Source organism: Tenrec ecaudatus, chromosome 4, assembly GCF_050624435.1.
Source record: "Tenrec ecaudatus isolate mTenEca1 chromosome 4, mTenEca1.hap1, whole genome shotgun sequence".
In the NCBI taxonomy this organism is placed as follows: domain Eukaryota; kingdom Metazoa; phylum Chordata; class Mammalia; order Afrosoricida; family Tenrecidae; genus Tenrec; species Tenrec ecaudatus.
This window is the reverse complement of record NC_134533.1, coordinates 188,103,365-188,111,577: the sequence shown is the minus strand read 5'-3', so window position 1 is coordinate 188,111,577 and position 8,213 is coordinate 188,103,365. Positions and strand designations below refer to the sequence as shown.

The following is an 8,213-nucleotide window of genomic DNA, read 5'->3' as shown; positions in this document are numbered from 1 at the left end:
ACATAAGTGCAAACCTATGTTTACAAGTGTACACCAATGTTTAAAACATTCATTTCTTATAAGGCAGGTCTATTGGCAATAATATTCTGTAAGTTTTGTTTGTCTGAGACTTTCTTTTTTCTTCAAAAATGGGAGGTAATTTCACTTGATACAGAATTCTAAATTTGTGGGTTAGGAATTTTTTTTAATACTTTAAATGTTTCGCTTTACTCTCTGCTTGCTTCATGGCAACTGAAAGGAAGTCTATGTCGTCTCATCCTCATTCCTCTCTAGATTCGGGGTTCGGGCTTCTTTCACGATTCTCTCTTTGTCTTTGATTTTCTGAAGTTAAATATGTTATGCTTAGTTTCCTTAGTTTTCCAATGTTGCCATATAAAAGTAAAAAGTTGGCTCTAAAGAATAGTGTTGGAGGCTAGAAGTTCTTTTTTTTTTTCTTGAGGTTTTAAGTCAGAATTTTAACCTGAGGTCCCAGTTCTCATCAGTAACCAACGAGCTGGTGGGCATTTCCTGGCTTCCAAAAAACACCTCATGCAGTCTCTTCCCACGGTGTATTTGTGTGTCTCTCTTTATGTCTACTGCCCTTGTTTCCTCCTTTTTTATGACACACTTGGAAGGGGTTAGGTTTAAGACCCATCCAATTTAGGCATAAGCCAGTTAATATAGCAAAAGGAACACCTTTATTTTCTACACACAGCTATATTCATCGCTGCTGGGTTACGATTTCAACATATGACTTGGAATGATGCCATTTAAGCTATAACAGTAAGTGTAGTTTATTTGCCGTGTCTTTAAAAATTATGCTTGGGGTCTCTGAATTCCCAGAATCTGTGGTTTAATCTCTCTAAATGCTTTAGAAAAATTTTCCAACAATTTCAATTCGAATATTCTTCTGTTACTTTCTCTGTATTCTCCTATGGCATCCCCAACGCGTTATGTTTTAGTTTATAATTGTCCCAGTTGTCTTGGCTATTCAGTTGATTTGGGGCGTGGTGGGTGGGTGAGGGCTTCCTCTCTCGGCATTACAATTGAAGAAGTTTCTATTAACATATCTTCTAGCTCACTAAGTCTTTCCTTGACTTAATCCAATCTACTAATGAACCCATCAAAGGAGCCAAGACATTCTTCCTTTTTCTCACAGTTCTTTTTCTAAAAAAAAAATCATTTTATTGGGGATGCGTACAACTCACAATCCAGCCATCCATCGTGTCAAGCGCATTTGTACATATGTTGTCATCATCATACTCAAAACATTTGCTTTCTACTTGAGCCCTTGGTATCAACTCCTCATTTTTCCCCTCCCTCCCCGTTTCCCTCTTCCCCATGACCCCTTGATAATTTATAAATTATTATTTTGTCATATCTTACACTATCTGACATCTCCCTTCACCCACTTCTTCACTGTCCATCCCTCACAGTTCTTTTTAACAACTTCTTTTGGATAATTTCTTAGTTTTCATCTCTCTACCTATATTACACACCTGTTCTTACATGTTGTCAACTTTTTCCACTAGAGTCCTTAACAAATAAATCACACACACACACAAAAAAAACATCCTATTGTGGCATGAGTTTTAATACATGAACAGTTCTAACCTCAAGAACAGAATAGGGTTTCTGAGACTAAGTCTCTATGGGAGTAGACAGCCTCATCTTTCTCTAATGGAGCAGCTGCTGGGTTAGAACCACCAACCTTGAGGTGACAACTCAATGCATAATCCATTGTGCAACCAGAGCTCCGTATTAATCACTAAACACAAAAAGAACTACTGTTGTTATCACTACGAATGGTTTGTACCCTGGAGAAGCAGAGTCCATTCACTAACTAGGCATTTCTGGTTAGAGAGAAAAAGTTTATTTCAGAAGGTTTAACGAGCAGGGAAACTGACAGCAACACAGGCTGTCTTAATGATATCCTACTTAGATCAGAATACATAGAGACTACATACCTTTTCCTTTGGTGTTCACATCCTGGGGGGATCAGGTTTCAGCAGAATCTCAGGTAACAGTTGCTGACCAAGCAAGAAAAACAATAAGATTCTTTAAGACTTAGGCCAGTCTCAGGATGTCTCTATTGACTAACCAGACAGCAGAACCTAGCCTTTTGTTCACTAACCAAACCAAACTCGCTGCCATCGAGTCAATGCTGAGTCCTAGTGAACCCTGTGGGTGTCTGAAACTGTAAGTGTTACCGGAGTAGAACGCCCAGTCTTTCTCCCACAGAGCTGCTGGTGGCTTCGAACTGCTGACCATGTCGATCATCATTCAATGAGTAACCACTACATTATCAGGGCTCCTACTGATCTCTAACAGGCAAATAAAAGAAGATTCCTACCCTACTAGATGACATCCTCATCACTTTCTTTGCCTCTGAGCAGATCAAGCTACAAAAATTCCATAAAGTAACTTGGGCTTTGAAAGTATTCATTAAAGCAACTTGAGTTACACTGTCACTGAATCGATTTTGACTAATAATGACCCCATAGAACTGAGTAGAATTGTCCCCTTGAGTTTCTGAGACTTTCAAAGGGCAGACAACCTCAGCTTTCTCCCATGGTGCATGGGGGGTTTGAACCGTTGACCTTACAGTTACCAGCTCAAGGCTTTTCTGGCTAGACTAGGAAGGCCTGGTTATTTTAAAACCCTCATTTGAGCATGCCAAAATCTCTGTCGATATCTGAGTCTGGCTACGATGCTTGTTTTGATTCTTCAGATCTTCGTGGCCTTTTAGCATATCCTGTCAATTTTTGTCAAAAAACGAGACATGACCAATCAGGTAAAAGAAAACGGAGGGGACTGGGTGTTTAGTGTGATGTTTTAGGTGTGATCAGGCTGAGTTAGGCTGTTTACTGTTGGCTACAGCTGTGGTAACAGCAGCAAACATTGTCCCCTCGTGTCCTGGGGCCTTGTTTTGGCTTCCCATTGTTGGGAGTATTTCCGGGTCTGCTGTTGAGGGAGGGTCTGAGGCTGCAGTTCTTTAGATGTGGTGGTACAATGCGGGGGAGGGGTGGGCCTTTTAAAATCGCATGATTGGTATTTAGGTTGTGACCTTCACAAGTGCTTCTCAGCTGCCGATCTTCTCACCCCCAGCCTCTACCCACCACTTTAGGTGAGCTGGGAAGAGAGAGGAGGCTGCAGCTGGGTAGTTCTTCTTACCCAGGACAGTTAAGTCAAGTTGATTAGGTACTGGTAAAATACGTCCTTGGCCTTAGGAAAAAAACATTGTTCGGAGGATAGAACTTTCTGGGATGGTTTCAGACTGGTTGTTTGTTCCATTCCCACTGTTTTAGGCAAGGTTCTTTAGAGAAACAAAACCAGGATACTTATGATTATATATAGATAGATAGGTTTATCTAGCAAGAGGGAATATAACAGCTAATTAGTCCACGCAACAGAACTTTTGTGGAACAGTTAATAATTAACTGATACACATAACAATTAATATACTTCAACTCACACAGGCTGCCAGGTCCAAGGTCAAGGAGGCAGAAAACAGAGTCCTCCCTCAGGCAAGGCAAGCAGTCTGCCCAAAGGCAGGCAGCAAGCAGCAGGGTGGGTCACCAACAGGCAGTAGCTGGGAGCTTAGCAAAGCAAGCCCAGATGGGATATCCAATGCAAGCAATGCGAGGCGACAGGATCTACAGGCTCAAGCTCAAGCCATGCACACACCAGTAGCATGGAGAAGCAGGTCTCAAAGGAGCCTCAAGCTCTAGCAGCACGAGCCGTGGGTTGGTCTGGTAGTGTAGCTCACTCACTTCTACAGGTAGGGTAGCTCACAGATTGAGGCAGAGAACTAGCTAAAGCAGCAGCATGCTCCAATCGCCAAGGCGGTGGGGGGCGGACTCTACAGAGCCATTATCGCTTTGCTCTCCAATCAAACTGCAACCTCATTAATCCCCGTGTTCCTATTGGCCAAGTGGGCACAATAACCCTAACTGTCACATACTGTTTGAAGCTTGAGGGGATTTTTTCTGCTCCTTTAGCCCTGGGGACGCCTAGAGGTAAAATTCCTCAGGCTAGATCCCCAGGTAGGTCGCCTCTCCTCTCACCTCCCCTCCCCTCCCCTCTGCTCTCCTCCCCTCCCCTTTCCCCTCCTCTCCTCCCTTCCCCCCTCCCCTCCCCTCCCCTCTGCTCTCCTCCCCTCCCCTCTCCCCTCCTCTCCTCTCCTCTCCTCTCCTTCCCTCCCCTCCCCTCCCCTATCTCTCCTAGTTCACACTCAGTCTCCAGTGTTGCTGCCTGACCCCTGCTTCAACTTCTGCCCCTAGCTAACTCGGATTCTCTATTTTCTCCTTTCTCTCTATTTTCTGGGGTGGTAATGTGCCCTCTAACCTCAGATCTCCATGGGCTGTTAGAAGAATTGCTGGTCTTCAATTTCCTCAGCTTTAATTTTCTTCTGAGAATGACGTGACACCTCTCAAACTCTTCAGAAACCAAACATTCTGCATTTTTTTCATCTTAATAGAATCAATATTCAAGTTTATCATGATCCTTTAATAAATTAATAATACTAAATGATATTATACTATTGATATTAAAAAGTTAATAACATTAAATAATTTAACAATATCAAAGAAATTAAGAAGTTAAATATGCTAAGGAGAAAAAAGGATACTTTCAGACATTTCACTTTTTTCATCAGTATAAAAACTGAAAGTTATCCAAAAACAAAAAACCAAACCAACTGTCATTAAGTTGATTCCTACTCATAGCGACCTTGTAGAATAGAACTCCATATGGTTTCCAATGCTGTAATCTTCATGGAAGCAGAGAGCCTCATCTTTCTCCTGCAGAGCAGCTTGAGGGTTCGAACCACCGACCTAACTGTTAATAGACCAACACTTACGCACTGTGCCACCATGGCTCCTTTAAAGCTATCTAGGCAATAACAAGCAATAAAAGCAGAAAGGCTGATAACCTTTCTAAAACTAGATCAGAATGAGAGGTGATACATGGTGGTAAATTCCGACACATGTTCATTAAAACATGTGCTAATTGGAAGCTTTGCCTCTTCCATGTGAAAGCAACTAATAAGAAGTTGATGACAGCAAAATCAGGCCTCAGAACTCCACAAGGAAATTACAGATGTAAGAGATACCTCTGGGTGCATATAAGACTTTTAAATCTAAATTGAATCTTTATTTAGAAATCAATTTATGTGGGTAGACTCCTTACCCAAGGGTATTTGTTTGCTATTGTATGAATACTTCAAGCCAGCATTTTTTCCCCTTTAGTGTTATAGATGCCGCTGAAACTAAATAAAATATGAGAATAGATTTGTGTAATAAATATGTCTCTGACATTATCTATTTATTTGTCCATCTAGATGTGCAGCCTTTATCTAAAACCATTTCTTAACTGTAGAACTTTTTATTTGATAAAATAAGATTATCTATAAACAATGTGTTTCCCTTGGTGCCAAAAACACTAATGTAAAGTGAGACTTTAGTTTGTCCCAGTGAGGTCATTGGGCTGACCCTACTTTCAGATGAGGTCCAGAAAGACTGTTCAGACTTATTTAACGCTATTGCATGAATCAAAATATTATATATAATTTTCTTTAAGTAAAAGGATTTTTTAATGGTCTCTGAAGCTTTACCAATTTATTTTTTTTAAGACCTGGGAAAAAATAAGGCCATAATTCCAACAAGGTCAACTTGTAGACATAGACTAGTGGGGAAAAAGAGGCTCCCTGAACCGTACAGAACCAGGACAGGTGAACAGTATCTCTGACAGACAACAGGCCAAGCTAGTTTCCATAAGAACAGAGAGAACCTGCATTTCACCTGGTTGGAATGGATACCCAAGCATGATTTTCACTCATCGGTGAACCAGCTATGGGATAAAATAACAGGTACATGCAGAACAGGATGCAAGTCGCAGCAAAAACAAATTTGTAAATGGCTAGCATTCAAAGCACAACTTCATTTCTAGCAAGTTGCCACCGAGAAGCAAGGGAATGCATATTGAATAGAAAAGGGAAGAGTGGAGAAATGTGAACATGTAGGGCAGGGGTCCTCAAACCTTTTAAACAGGGGGCCAGTTCACTGTCCCTCAGAGCGTTGGAGGGCCAGACTATAGTTTTTTAAAAAAAAAACTATGAATAAATTCCTATGCACACTGCATCATTTTTTTTAAGGGAGGAGACAGACCCAGTCATGGACACGGCAGCCTGCTGGGCCTCCTTGCTTTATTAGTTTCCAGCCGATCAGTTCAGAAAGTTGGGGAGGGTGAGGCCGGAGAGGGTGAGGCCGCCACCAAGAACTCTGGACACACCCTCCTGGGGCAGGCTTGGCAGGCACAGACTGTGGGACAAGACCTCCCCGGCCCCACCGGGGACTGGTAGGAAGACCATGGATCAGTGGCTGCTCCCCCACACAGATGGAGACCTGGGACTCAGGGGTTGTGCCATGGGCTCGCATGCCCCAGCAGGTCACAGACTGTCAGTGCCCTGGGGAGCCTGGAAGGATTTGACCAGAGCGATTCATGCAGTGATCGAGCTGGAGCCGCTGACTGGGACATGGCCTTGTAGTGGTTGCATCTGCTCACACCATTTAGGGGGTCAGCATGCGCCCTGGTGAGGGCTGGAGTTCTTTTGGGAATTGGGTCTCATAGGGGTAAGACCAGACAGGCAGGGAGGGGCCGCCAGCTGAGGAGAGAAGCCAAAGGTGTTATGTCTTTCAAGACACAGACACCCTAAGACCAGAGTCCCAGCCTCAAGCCTCATAGGCCAAGATGGACCAGTCCTCGGCCCCACCCTGGCACAGGGGGTAGGGTCATCAGGAAACACCCCCCCCAATCCAGCCCTCCCTGCCTGAAGGTCATAGGCTGTAGTTCTAAAGGGGGGTGACCAATGCCTGTGTTTGCTAGGGGTTGGACTGCCTGCTTACTTCCCCTGGGAGGCAGATTTGTTGCTTTTAGAGATGAACTTCAGGGAGCTGCTGAATATGCAGAAGCGGGACTGCCCCCGCGTGGGGCCATCACTGAGGAACTCGTGGCCAAGCCCGTGGCCACATTCACCGCCGGACACCTTAAAGGCGTCAGGCTGATTGCGCTCAGGCGCTCGGCCACGCTCTCATCGTGGACGGTCTCCATGAAGGCTGGCCACGGCGACGAGCTCTCGAACTTGGAGCGGCTGGAGAACAGCTCGTCACCGCACTTGGCACACACGGAGTCAGCGGGTTCACAGTGATTCTGGAAAACCTAGCCGGAGAAGCTGCAGAAAGACATAGCGCCACAGGTTCCCGTCCCGCTCTCACACTCGGACAGCTGTGAGTGCACCGACCCCACCGCACATATCTTATTTTGAAGTAAAAAAAATGAAAAGGGCAAAAACACCCGGCGGACCGCATAAATGTCCTCAGCGGGCCTCCTGTGGCCCGTGGGCCGTAGTTTGAGGACCCCTGATGTAAGGCATTCAGCATCTCAATCACACCTAACCGTTTTGAAGATGGGCTCCTAATTCTTGTTCCTGTCTTGGTCAAACTAAACAGCAGGATTCTTGTGTGCCTCTTGGATTTCCTGAGATGGTGCCATGGACAAGCCAAAGAAAATCAAACTCATTCACAGCTGCATTTGATTCCGACTCATGTTGACTCCTGGAAGCCGTTCACCAGGCCTTTCTTCCAAGGTACCTCTGAGGGGGAGGGGTTGAACCACCAACCTCTTCCTTCATAGTTATATTTGCACCATTGAAGGCCTCCTAATGCAATGGACAGACTTTGTAAAATTGAGAAAAATTCAACTCTCCAAGAGAAAAATCAGCAGAAATCACTGAAGCAACATAGCCACATTACTTAAGAAGTTACCCAAAATATTCATCGCTGCCATCACGACACATTTGAACAGCCGAGGGGCTCCTGGTCCCTGGTTCCTGGATGTGAAGGTTGAGAGGCAGGTTTCTCACGCTCATTCCTCTTGATCATCGAGTTTCTCTTTTCCAAGAAAAACTCACGCTGTGCTTGAGAATTTCTTAATTACATTTTCAAGTTTCTGCTATCATGGCAGAATGCTACAGAAAGTAATTATGGAGCTAATAAAAAGAATGAAATTTTTTTCTTTAATTTTCCCAAAAGCATACAATGCAAAGTTGTAAACACAGATTTAAATGATTTGCTCCACATTTGTCTCAGCAAATTAAAATGCCATCTACTGTTTATGAAGAAATTGTAGATAATAGAGCACAGCAAAGTAAAGAAATAAGACCAGAATCTGAATTT

General features: G+C 43.8%; 1 pseudogene; it reads right to left on the bottom strand.

Annotated features, from left to right (window-relative positions):
* Positions 1-6,880: 6,880 nt before the first annotated feature.
* Positions 6,881-7,224, bottom strand: LOC142447248 (methionine-R-sulfoxide reductase B1 pseudogene; annotated as a pseudogene).
* Between the last annotated feature and the right edge of the window lie 989 nt (positions 7,225-8,213).